We start from the raw sequence: 13480 nt of genomic DNA on the forward strand, positions 1-13480 counted from the left end.
AGACGACACGAAGCAACACAGGTTCGATTCCCGGGTCCATGCATAGAAACCTCTGCGTTTCGAGAGTCATGTTAAATAGCGCGTTATAAATAGCAGCTACGAGACCTATTCCTGTAACAGCACCTCGATGCCCCTGGGCTGTGTGAGTGCTTTAAACATGCGATAAATAAATAGTTGCAATTTTTTTCCATAGAAAAATACTTGTACAACAACATAATCAGTGAATTTACCACCATAATTCAAATTTCTTTTCATACTTTATCATCCGATATTTTCCATACTGTGTAACATGATGATAGAGCGAGATGCTAACATGACAGAGTCACTGTAGCAGCGTATGACAGCACCCAGTATTCTCAGGGTGTAGCCTGCCTCTCAGCATTAACTCCGCTCAAATATGTCATCAGCGAGATGCGAGGTAAGGGCTAGTGGATACAGCAGTGAATACACCCCTCCAAGATGGAGGAGCGGAAGAGCACTCCAAGGAAATGTTATTCGAGTTTTTACTGGACACAAGGCATACTTCTGATCACGTGGTCTTTCTTTGTGGATATGTGAGTGGGGTGGCGGAGGGACGTGGAGGCATGCATTACCAAGACGTAGCTGCTGTTATTAGTCTCTTGTCAATATCGAAGCCCCGCGATTCAGAGGCCCGCCACAATGCACTCAGGAGCAGGGCATGGCGAGCAGCGGCTCAACGTGCACTGAATGAGCAGCTACGCAGGTACAAAGCAAAGCTACAGTAATTACTTTTCTGCACTCTGAATAGGAAAGAAAAGATAAATGCCAACGCGGGAGCGGAGGCATTTCAATTAATGTCGATGATAAGGCACTACATCAAAGAAATTATGATAAGGCTGAAACTTCTGAATACTCGAGCAGTTATTACTAACTTATCACTCTGCGGCGTGTTCGCTAATGTTGAACATGTATTTTCATGCACCCCAAGCCAATAAAGGACCATGGAGAGAAAAAAAAAAAAGAACTTTGAGCGTGCTGATGAATGAACGCATTTTTAACTCAGTCATTGGGCAAGGAGTGGGGGGTGGCCTGGTGGTACGGCGCGCAGAGATTCAAGACGGCACGCCACATCTTCAATCATTGAGAATGCGCCGGCTTGCAGTACTCTATGGTCTTAAGCACAGCAGGCTAATATTGAGGAAAGGACATCAAATGAGGTTCGAACCCAAAAGCTGGTTCCCACATCACCATGAGCAGAGATGTATCCCGCCCAGTGCACCAGGAAGTTCTCACATTATGCAGCATAGCAGGGGAGTTGCTAGGTCTGGAAAAGATCCGGGGCTAAGCTAATGTCCAGGCTGTCAGGACTCGGGGCTAGCTAGTCTTTTGGCTGTAGCTCCTGAGCTTCTATCCGGGGCTACAGCCAAAAGATCCGGGGCTATAGCCCCCTCAGCCCCCCCCTAGCAACGCCCCTGCAGCATAGGCACATTAGGTATATTAAACTCAAGTGAAGGGGCTTCCTGATGCTTCTATCTCACAGGAAAACACCAGCTCCATTATCATATGTTCATGATCGAATTTATTTCATGTTATGATTTTGCCAGGTTAGTAGGAAACCAATCTAAGGCTGAAAAGGGGAGGGGCATTTATCAAAATATACAACTCATGTGTACAGCACTTAAAAGTAATTACAACAATAATAATACCAATTATTATGCAATCTGATACTGTGCACGTCTACCTCATCACGGCACTGTCCAGACATGTCGTCATAAACAGACGTCACCACTGCCAAGGTAGCACTATAGACACCCCTGGTGCCAACCCCAAGTCTACCAGCACCCTGTGCATGATGTTTGGGCCCCGCCCCTAGACTACAAACAAATGCCAGAATGCAACAACGCAGCGTGATTCTACGTCAAGACCGGAGGAGGCGAGCATTATGCTTCATCTTCACGTTTATTCCTGTCCGCAGCAGTTTCAACAAAACAAAACGTTAGAACTTTCAAATTGTAAAGTGTCAGGTAAATTACATGACCCTTTATATTGTGCAAGCTGGCGGCCACCTTTTATGTGCAGCGCCCCTGTGCCACCGCACCACTTGATCGCCCCCCGAGCTGGCTTTACATGCCCCTAAATTCTACAAATGCAATGCTATATGGTGCGTGGAAGGTTGTGGTGTAAGGAAGATGGATGGCATTTGTGGCTCTGACACAGGTTTATTTAAACTTTGCTTTGTGTTGTACTAGGAACATTTGTAAAGTGAAACATACGCTAGTGTTGGGTTATTTTTGAGCTTAGAGATGGCTAATGTGGTGGCAAGGTTCTGTGGATGGTATCACGGGTGGGCCGCACATGGTGGGGCATGGTTGCAATAAGCAGTATGAGACACAGTTATAAGGCAGTTATTGGTTGGGCAAGTGCAAGTAGAGCTGCAGCACTGAGTGGTATTGGTGGAGTGAGCACTGACTTGTTCTCATGCGGAGCAAGTAGTATGATATAGCCGTGAAACTGGTTTTCCTAGCCTGGGGGCTTTTATGCGTGCCATTCCCCCATGCCAGGGAGGGACCGCCATCGTGCCCGCCGACCCCAGATAGTCCAGTTGCACAGAAAGGGGCAATAGGCAACCTGAAATATAAATGTTAATGCCCAACCTTACCCAAACAGGGGATGGGCTACCCCCGAGTTCCTAAGCATACCATGCCCTGTTATCCTTCACAAACGATGCCACACGACCAGGGTGGATTTTAACAGGTCTGCACGGGGATCCACGTTTCAATTAGCAACACTGGTCAATTTTAAACATTCTTAACGGTTTATAGTGACATTTTCGAAATGCCATTTTTTCGACACCAAAAGGGCGGGGAAAACATTTTTGAATTTTTAATATGGGGGGGTTCGCCCCCAACCCCCCTTTTTTATTGACACTTTTTTTTAACTAATTAAACAAAAATAAAAAATAAAAATAAACCATTCGGAATTTTTTTTTCTGCAATTTTGTTGACAAAATTTTCGAAAATGTGTTTTCGAAAATTTAACTGGATACCATTCTTAGCATCTAAATACTCCTCGCTTCTATTCCTTGCTCCTCCAGCTCATTCTTCCCAGGGGTCCGCTCTGTCAGCCCACTGTCTCTTAAAGAGGTCAGAGAGACTCCCTTGGAGGAATCGACAGAACCAAGCCCTCCTCCATGTTCTGTGCCACCCTTTCAGAGAAGGAACCAGAGGACGGCTCCTGTGGGCAGCCCCTCTCCCAAGAGGTCCTCGGGCATCGGCAACCTAACTTAACTCTCCCCTGCCAGGGTACATTTCTTCCAAATTTCTTATATTACCAACATCCTTAAAACCATAGCTAAACCTCCCCAAAGAACACTAATTCTACCTCCTTAAGCCATACACAAACGTCCAACTAATAAGCGGGCCTAAATTCACATTTCAATATCTCTATATACATATATCCATCACAATTTACATTGGGGTGACTTCTTCAGTCAGCCACCCTATCATAGCCTCGGCTGAGGCTCTGGCACAGTACATTTAATGGGCTGTGAAAGAGGGTGGAGCCTACCCTTCTCTGCTATGTCTGAGGTGCTGGCCCACCCCTGGTGCTGTCCTCTGCATTATGCGGTGCCCCATGACCCTGTGGGCCACTGCTATCTGTGCTGCAGGCCCATGGGAGATCTTGGTCTGCAACAGTGCTCCATCCCTACTTCGCATGCTGCGCTTCTTCACCAGCGTGGACTGGGATGTGGACTTTTCCTGGGGTGCACCATTCTCACGTGGGGCACTGAGTACGGTCACCGCTCGCAGCGTCAGCCGTACTCATTTGCTCCTTTATGGGGAGTTTGGGGAATGGCCCGCCTGCTTGGTCATTGTGCCTGAGCGGATCTGATGGGTAGGTCCTTCCCCGTGCTCCGAGGCGCCCCTTCATCTGGGCCACCATGAGCATGTAGTCTGTAACGTCTTTTTATTGCCTGTCATCTGCCTGTCCTTAGGCTGACATCAAATGGTCCACTGCCACTTGTGGAACTCCTACAGCTCCCAGGCCACATTCGGTTTGGGTCTATTTGACCTAAAAAACATTTACCTAATCAAATTTGATTGAATTTATTTGACCTTTTTCGGTCTAAAATGTAGTGAGAGACACCCCGCAACACGACCCGCTTCCCCTAAACCTAATCTATACGCTTTCCCACCACCATATATATATTTAATGAAATTTGACCGAAATAAAGATCAAAATAATTTGATCAAATGTTTTAGGTCAAATGTTTTTAGGTAAATTATGCTAATACCAAGAATTCTGATTCTGCAGAAATGATTGCCCCGATTCTGGCAAGGATTCTCCATACGCAGCATGCAATGCTGGGTTGAGGTGATGCCTATACTGACACATGTGGAGGAGAAACATGCTGCTATCTAGATCCTAAAGGAATTCTTCAATGCAATGTTCGGTCCATTCTCAGAATTATTTGACTAATGAGTCAGGGGTGGTCAATCCAAGGGTAACTTGAGTGCATTTCCAAGTACTTTTCTGTCACTAATTTTCCTGTCTTCTTTGACTCATATTAGTCTTCCTATGGATGTACTAACTGAAGGATTGGTGAGTGGAAACGTTAATCTATTGGGATTCATGAAGGTGCCGTCCTTGACCAGTGGAATGGCACATAGTGTGCTTGTCATTCTTCTGGGATTGTCTGGTTGAGAGCATGGGTGTATTTCCATGTTTTATCTCACTCTTAACTGTGTTATGGGCAAATCGCACGAGATGCACCAATGTGTGCTGTAAAAGGTTGTGTTGTCCTACTGGTTTATTTGCGTCCAGAGTTTGTCATCACCAATATTCTAGCAAGATACAATGAACAAATGACTAGAAATCTGTCTGAAAAGCAATGGTTGACTGGGTAACATGATGACATTCTATTGGATGGGAACTTGCCATGGACTTCAGCATCTAAAGCTGGGGCATCTATGACTGCTGTTCTAGCACTGCTACAAAAATCCAGCAACAACAACCTTCCATTGGTATCAAACATGATAGCTGTGTGGCACTTTCCGAAGCAAGCAAAAGGAGGTGAGGAATACGAATGCAGAAGACTCATGCATGTCCTGTGCCACTTTTCCAATAGTTCAGTGGTGTTGGATGATCACGTACCTTTCTCTAGTTTCGCTCTTAGCTTTCAGCTTTAAGGTTTTCATGATGAAATCAACATACAAGAAGCCAGCATTTGGTTATACAAGTCACCTCTGGGAGCCATCAATGTCTAGAAAGCACGCTACAAATGGTTCACTTAACTGATCTGCATTTGGTATTCTCAGAGTCCAGTTCAAATACAGCCTCCGAGGGCAACCTTCATACATCATATTCATATCCAAGCAGTGGAAATGTTGAGGCTGCCTTACTACAGATTATGCCGACACTGGGCACGGTTGCTGGCCACAGCAGAGACGTATGAATTCAATTTTCTATGCAAAATCTGCACCTCCCAACCAGTAACGAAGTGCATTGTTAGCAGAATCTTGGGAATCTTGAATTGTATCTGAACAGCAATTTTCTGTGGTACGTGTAACAGGTTCCGGGTTATTCAAGCCATCAAAGTTTTGAGCATCCATTTCTCAGAAGTTTCTTCATGTTGTGAAATTGACCTTTGGCTGTACATGTACAGTGGGACCAAGATACACCCTCTAAGAGCATAGTACTTTTAATTCAAAGTATTGCTGTAGAACGTGGTTGCTAATTTTTATGACTGTTATGAATGATGCAATGATAGTACTTTTTCCAGATGGAGAAGGGGGTGGTGTGCAAATATGGCATCCTCCAGACGGTCACCACATAAAATGCACATCCATCACCACATGCACTGAAATTTCATGTGGATGCAGAGGCTGAAATCCACATGGAAGTATGCCTTGTTTTTGCACCTGCAAACATCAGGCGGATCCGTTGGGATTCACGTGGACGCCATCCACAGTGCACCGAAGAGCAGCGTCTCCTTCCGACGCTGCACCACTTAAGAAAAGCACCGTGCAAAATGGCGGTCTAAAAAGTTTTGAAACTTGACAGAAGCAGCGATAGTGCAGTGCAGGCGTGAAGATCATTCCCGACAGAGCTGTACGGGGACAGAGTGGCAGCTCTGAAAAAAGCAAGGCAAGCTAATCTCCTGCCCACTCTCCTTGGTGTCCTCTGCACACAGCAGCCAGCACTCATATCCCTAACAGATTCAGATGGATGTGCTATTACTGAATTAGGTTCAAAGGTCTGCTTATTCAACAAGACAATCCTATGATGAGATCCGATGAATATCACCTCCATTTTACGAGCAGAGAATTTTACAGAATACAAGAGCATTCCAGTTTGTGATTTTCCTCTCACATCTATACGCTTTCATCCGATCTTAATTGGTTAGCTGGAAAGTACAAGCGATTTGGCGAATTTGCATATAAATGATTCTTAAATCCAAGAAAACCCGCAAATTCTCAGCAATCTGCGCAACATTATTTTAAGATTAACGGTATGGAATACAGATGAGGTAGCCAGATTAAGCCACACTGTCAATACATTTATCATCGGACATAATAGAAAGGCGCTCATATGGATAAGGGCATTTTAGATGGACGACCTGATAACAAAATGGCCGGGTTTCTCGAGTCGAGGTAATGGCTCTTCAAGACATCCCATGCATGACAGGGCAAGTAGGAAGAAGCAGAGAGTTGTCAATGCAGACCTATGGACAAGGGTGGGTGCGAATAAATCAGTCAGACTGTTAAGTGCATTCTGATATTAAGGTATTTATTTCATATTGCATTGTGGGTTCGCTTACACAATGAGAGGTTTCAGTGACACCCATGCCATTGTAATGCCTTTCAAACAACGCCTTTAACTACCTTTAACCCTTCCATGCTTCTTAAGTCTATTGCATTTTGCACGCGTGGTATTTCTGTAAACCCCACAGTCCTGGTATATGGCACCCTGAATACTTGTTCCCTACCCACCTAGCCCAACTTTCACTTGCGAACAGACACATATCGGCACGCCATATGCATGCAGACTACTCTAGAAGCCTAAGGGAACACTCTGCACATAAGCACTCCGCCGTGCTCACCCCATTCACTGCACCGCTCACACAGCCCTTCTCCATGGAATGATACAGAATAACAGACAGGGGTCATAAATTAAGGGGTCGGGCCGTTGCCATTTTGGCAATATGCACCCGTTTAAACAAAACACTTAGAGCAGGGGCCTGCTCTCTTTGACTCTCCAGATGTTTTGGATTGCGACACACGGGATCCCTCACCATTCACTATGCTCGTTAGAACAGATGGGACTTGCAGTCCAAAACATCTGGAGAGCCAAAGGTTGCCGACCCGTGAATGACGCGCACACGGGGTGTGGGTGCTACCTCTCTCTGCACACATCAACACATCGGCACACACAACTTGCCTGTCCCACCGTACTTAGTTTAAAAAAAGTGGCTAAAACTTAACTTTACAAGCCCCAGTTACATGATATAATTCTCACTTGAACTGCATCACATTTTCCAACTCCTGCACAACCCCCGTTTTCACTTTCCATATCACTAACATATTAAACTCTCATCCCATTGCCTTTCTGCTCCTCTTGTTGCCTTTTTGTGTGTGATTTTCCGTTTCTGGGTATCACTCCTTTCCTGCCAGCGATTTATTTATTCAATTGGTTATTAATTGTGTGCCTATACTCGAGTGTCTCAAGGCGCAACAAGGCAAGGGGGAGCAACACTCCCACTAGGCCTCGTATATACGGATCGTGCAAGTGCAGGTTATTTATAACGCGCTTCATCCCGAGATCAGTTTCAAGCACGGATCCGGGATTTGAACCTGTGTTGCTCAGTGTGTTCTTGCTTCCAAGACCCGTGCATTGCCACAGAGCTATCCTCCCTTCCACAGCGATGGTGTGTAGCTGGCCACTCATGCGACCACCTTTCTACACCAAGATGGAAATTTGTGCTTCTCTGCACTAGTGGATCAGTAGGTCATGGCTGCTCTGTGCGGGCAGCCTGGCTGAGGAGTTTATACTGCACAGGAACTGCTATTGCCACCACATTACCGCTCCCCCGTGAGGAAAAACACAGACCATAGAGAAGGATCGGCATTGCTTTCACCATCACCCTTCAGCTGCTGGTTAAGATTGCGACAATTGTAGGTTTCAGCGTCTGTTACAGAAAGCGCAACCAGACCCATTTCAAGGTCCTCCTGTCTGAGAAGAAGACAAAGCAGCAAAAGGGCAGGGAAAAGGAGAGAAGGGGGTGGAAAAAAGCAGAGAGTGATCAAAAAGAGTCAATGGGAAAGTGAAAAATGATGGAGTGAAATAATAAAAAAACATAAACAGTGTTCGAACTTGGACCCAATGCATGCAGTCCCCAGGGGTGCCCCCCCTCAGAAGGGCAAAGGAGGCAGCAATGCCCCCGTCGCTGTTTAATATCCACCAGAGTGAGGATGTGGCCTTGCATTTCAGGACATGGTGCTACTTTTGGGCCAGAAGCAGGGTGACGTTGATTGGATTGGTCTACTGGACTTCAGCCCATCAGGTAGCCAGGCACTATATATTATTAACCAACCTATTGCCCCTCTAAAACTGCTCGATGCAGGCAGTGCTTTTGATGCAGAGCATGTGAACCACCCATCCTCCATCCTGCATTCCCGATCCATGGACCAGCTCACCGGATTCATATGCACCCACGCTGTCACCAAACACTCCTCCCCCCCCCTTCTACATCACCCGTTTCATTTCATCATCCCTCGCACCCTCTTATCTTCTCCGTACACCTTTCCTCACGCAGGCTAACGGCAGGACACCAATGCTGGGGGCACACTACGGCAACCTCCAGACAAGCCAGGTACTCGGAGATCACTGCGGTGGAGGATTGCTGCAGTATTGCAAGTCTTGTGATGTAACATAACATCTAAACACAGACTGTAGACCATGAATATGAGGGAGACTACTCTGTTAGACGCGGGCGCCAGCACTACTCCAAAAACTGAACTGGGAATGGGTTCAGATGATGTGTAGCCCAGTACATTATATGGTGTTCACTGTATTCCCATTAAGTACAACATCAATTGTGTTTACTGTTTCCTTTAGCTGAACATAGTAAGCATGATTCACCACAAGGTGACCCTTTGGCAGACTTTTGGGCAGCAATGGGTGCCAATGGTTAAGCATCAAATGGATTACTACACCAACTTCACCTTCCAAAGGAGCATTGCAAGACATCAAGAAGACACTTACATCATAATGTCCATCACGGAATGGGCAAAAATGTCTGGTTTACTTCTCACGTGGAAATTAGATTTGTGGTATGCTCTATGTTAGCAACTCGCTCCCCAAAGAAAACTCTTGCTCACGCCATCATGCCCAGTACCTGGAAACTGCTTTCATACTCCACCCATCAATTCGTCATTTTGCTCCCTCTGGTTAAGCAGCAGAGTACCTCTTCTCCTGTGTTCATTTGAACATATAGCCAGAATGTGTCATGCATGCTAGAGAGAGTGAAGTGCATCCATGTGGAAGGTTTGGTGTGGTCATGGAGACCCTTCCCAGAGCTGGCTTCCTGGGTCAGTGAGCATACCAGCGGCATCAAACTTTAGTCATACCGGCTCATTATGAGTTTACCAGTCTGGAAATAAGGCGCCGGTAACATGTGCCGGTAACAACGTGTACGGGGACCTTTCCGGACTGGCAAACTCCCAAGTCTGCCGGTATGGGCTGTTATCTACTGGCAGGCCTGACCTGCCGGTAGTTTGGATCCCTATCGGCAGACAATTGTCGCAATCACAGGCATGGTATTACCTATTCAAGAATTGCAACAAAAAAAATCTTGACACAATGCAAAATATCAACATGCAAACGTTGCAGTGCCCTGGCTTCAACTGTATTTATATAATTGGCGATTGGAGGCAAATGAGGATGCCTCAGACATCCTAGTGATAGCAGAATTGTATTTGTGTGCATTGTCAGTCAGTCAAAAGTAAGAAAAAGAATTCTGTTAGAGTACGGCCATAGAAATGGCCAATTTCATTCCGGCATTAGTAGCCTAACCGGAATACAACCTTACTTGTTAAGGAGTACGCTGAAAAAGGACAGGTGGTTGATTACGAGGGCACGGTTTGATTGCCTTCGGCTACAAGGAAACACATACAAGTGGAAGGGCTTTCCTGACTCAGCGGGCTGCCCGGTTTGTGGTCACTGTCGAGAGGATCTCTCTCATTTGCTGTTCTTTTGTATAGGGTATGTTGGCATTCGTAAACTGACCCTGATTCCCGCCCTTAAAAAGACAGCGATCCGCTCACATAGAGCCGCACTTGTGTTTCTCCTAAGTGCCGAATCAGTTTTTACAGCTTGGGCTCTTTTGACGTTCTTGAAAAGAGCGATGTATTTTAGAAATAGTTTTCTGAAATTACAAGATGGGGAAAGTCAGTGGTATAAAGCATAATTTCATCCGCATTGGAATACAGGTTTGAGTACTGTCTTCAGTATGATTCCCCTCTCAACTATTTTTAATGCAGCCACTGATGAGGCAACCATTTGATAGCTAAATTCTACTTGTATGATGCTTTTGGAAAGGTTCATTGATGCTATTTTTTATGGAAATGTAATTTTATGAATTTGTAACCTGGATTTGTGCAATAATGTGTATGTTTGTTGTTTAATGGTTGTTTTTATACATCCGAATAAACTTGTTTGACTGACTGATAATTGGCAATTGGAGGCAAATGAGGATGCCTCAGACATCCTAGTGATAGCATAATTGTATTTTTGTGCCTTGTGAGGAGCTCTGTATGGAGCAAAATAATAACAGACATTTGGCATCATCTCTGTCTTCCAATGCTCTGCGCCCCCATCTCCTAAAAGCCTGTGCTAGGAGCCTAGAGCAAGCAGAGGTTAGGGAGAGAAAAAGCAGGTCTTGCACTTGCAGCCGGGCCAACTTTAGGGCAAGTCAAGAATTGGTGGAGGAAGGTTGCCTACGGTTCAACATTTGTGGGTTGCAGTCACTGACAGCACCCCAAATTGTGCGTGGCCTTCAGAGTTTCTATAAGACAATGTGTGCCTCCTCCCAAAACTCTAACTAGCGAGGGTTGGAAGTACATTCTCAGCTTTTTCCTGCCTGGGGCATATAATCCCCCATTGTGAACATAAATATATATATTATATTAAGTGGTAAGGATCATTCCTTGATGTACTTGCAGCATGCCACCACGCAATCTGTGCACACCCCACATGGAATGAGTGCGCCTTGAAAAGCGTGTGTGCATTGCTTTTAACTGAAAGGCCTGTCTAGTCCCTTCTTTAAAATGGCGGAGTGGCTTTCTATGCAAATGGCAGCCTGTGCTAAGTGGACGGGCTCCACAGTTTGTGTAACATGGTCACAGTTTCCAGAAACACTAAAGAAGCTTCATGAGGGATCCCACCATGCCTCACACCTTGTTTCTCAAACAAAAACGCTGCTCAGTAAGGGCAGACCCTTCAAAGCTACTCAAAAAAGGAACTTCCATCAGAGAACACCTTACTGGCCAATAAACCCCTTTACCCCACATGACTTTCTCCCCCACCCCCTTTTGTCACTATTTGCTCCCTTCACTCCCGTTCCCGCCACTTGGGGGCCTTATTTGGGTTTATTCCCTACTGGACTTTCCTTCCAAACCTCATGTAAAGGTGCTGTGGTGGATTTGGAGCACTAAATCCTTATTCTCTATCTTACTTCCCTTCTGCATCCATTCCAGGTTTTTGGCAGTCAGTATGCTGCTTTACACAAAAGACTGTGCTTGCCAGAATGCATGGCCCACTGCTTCATCTCCAGGACAAAGTTGCGTGGAGGATAAGCACCACCTGTGGCTGGCAGGTGCAGCAAGCAGCATACCTGAAGAGTGTGCTCGTTAGCCAGCTTTAAAAGCCTCATTTTGCTACAGTCCAGCGCTGGCCATTGATGCAGTGTTCCCGTTTGTGACTGGTCAAGTGTTTGTGGTTCTTAGCTTAGTGTCTAGTTCCTAGTCTCCATTTTCTTGTTCCCTTTTCCCTGGATTTCGTATTTAGTGTGCTTATTAATAATTTCTGCTTCCTGGATTCCCTTTCTGTCTTCATCTATTTTCCAGTCAGCACTTCCCGGTGCTTTCCTGTTTCTGTGCAGCCCAGTTTGTCTGGGTTCTTTATTCCACTAACTTTGCCCTATTCAGCAGTGAAACCTTGAACCCTAAGTGACTAATCATTCATTTATAGATTGGTATTTTGTTCCCATTTGCCTTTCTTTCCCTAGTTGGGGAGACGGGAGGTTTTGCCCTTGTAATTTCGTCTTCCCTGATCCTGTTCCTTTACTTTCCCTTGGAGTATGTTCCAGGTTTTCCCTTGCACTTCTCATTTGTTCCCTATTGGTTATTAGGTGTGGTGTGCTTCTGTAGCCAGCTCCTGTGTGAATGCCTATGTTGTTCTCAATATTCTGTAATCACTATTCCTACTTGATCCTTGTCAGGAGCCCTATGTATTAAGTTATCCTCCCTTTGCTGTTATAGCCTTACTTTGTCCCCGTTTGATCAACAAGGATTGTGGGCTTCGAAAACATTTCATGTGGTATTTCTCGTCCTTTTGAGAATTGTTTTTAGGTTACCTTATACAATACAATCAAGGGTGTTAGCTCACAGATCCTGTTGCGTGCCCTGTATGTGGGCTTAGCGCCGACAGTACCTGTAACAGCAATTGTGGGTAAGGAGCTTGCCAACTTTCTATGTAATCATAAGGAGGTTCCCACATCCCTTTTCATATATTTCTATTCTTATCGCACTCTTCTTGCACATCCTGGGTTTTAGTGTGCATGTGTCTTGGTTCCTGAGTGCATGTTGTTTGAATCAAAGCTATTCACTGTGTGAGCTTGTGAACATGTCCCTTGCCATATTCACTGCCTTTGTCCTTTCATGACACCTCTAAAGCGCTCGCTGCTCATGAGGTAGGTTTGAGCTTTACAGATTACCCTGCATACAAACATGCACACATCAAGCATTGCGAGTTGCTTTTAACCATTTAATGGCAGTGTCTTTGTTGGAAAGATTCAAGTGAACTTTGTATTAGTTAGAATTGTCATTTTTTTATAGCTACAAAAAAAAAGAAACTCTGACTATATCCAAGACCGAAGCACGCTCTGTTGAACGGGCTGCCGGGTTGACGGCGGTCCATAATTGCACTTGACACCTGGCCATGATAACCATAATTAAGCAAGAGCTTTCCATGTTAATTTGAAGGGATGGGCTCCCGAGAACTCAACAAATAAATATATTATGAACAAATGTGACCAAAGCAAATTCTGTAAAATCGACTTGAGAATGATCAGTCAGGGAATCCCAGATCTGGAAGACCAATCGCATGCTCTACAAGACCTGCTCCCCCCCGCTCCCTCTGTACATGTTTAGCAGTGATGGGGTTAATTGGGAAATGGGATCTACAACTTTGCAGAATCTGATTTGCAAAATACAAGACAGGAAAGTGGCAGACACAAATC

General features: G+C 45.3%; 1 protein-coding gene across 11 annotated transcripts in view; it reads right to left on the bottom strand.

Annotated features, from left to right (window-relative positions):
* ADGRL3 (adhesion G protein-coupled receptor L3) overlaps positions 1-13480 on the bottom strand; it is a 1472013-nt gene that overhangs the window by 292088 nt on the left and 1166445 nt on the right. The gene's annotated exons all lie outside the window — the stretch shown is intronic.

The sequence above is a fragment of the Ambystoma mexicanum genome, chromosome 6p (assembly GCF_040938575.1).
Source record: "Ambystoma mexicanum isolate Mex_15411 chromosome 6p, UKY_AmexF1_1, whole genome shotgun sequence".
Classification (NCBI taxonomy): Eukaryota; Metazoa; Chordata; class Amphibia; order Caudata; family Ambystomatidae; genus Ambystoma; species Ambystoma mexicanum.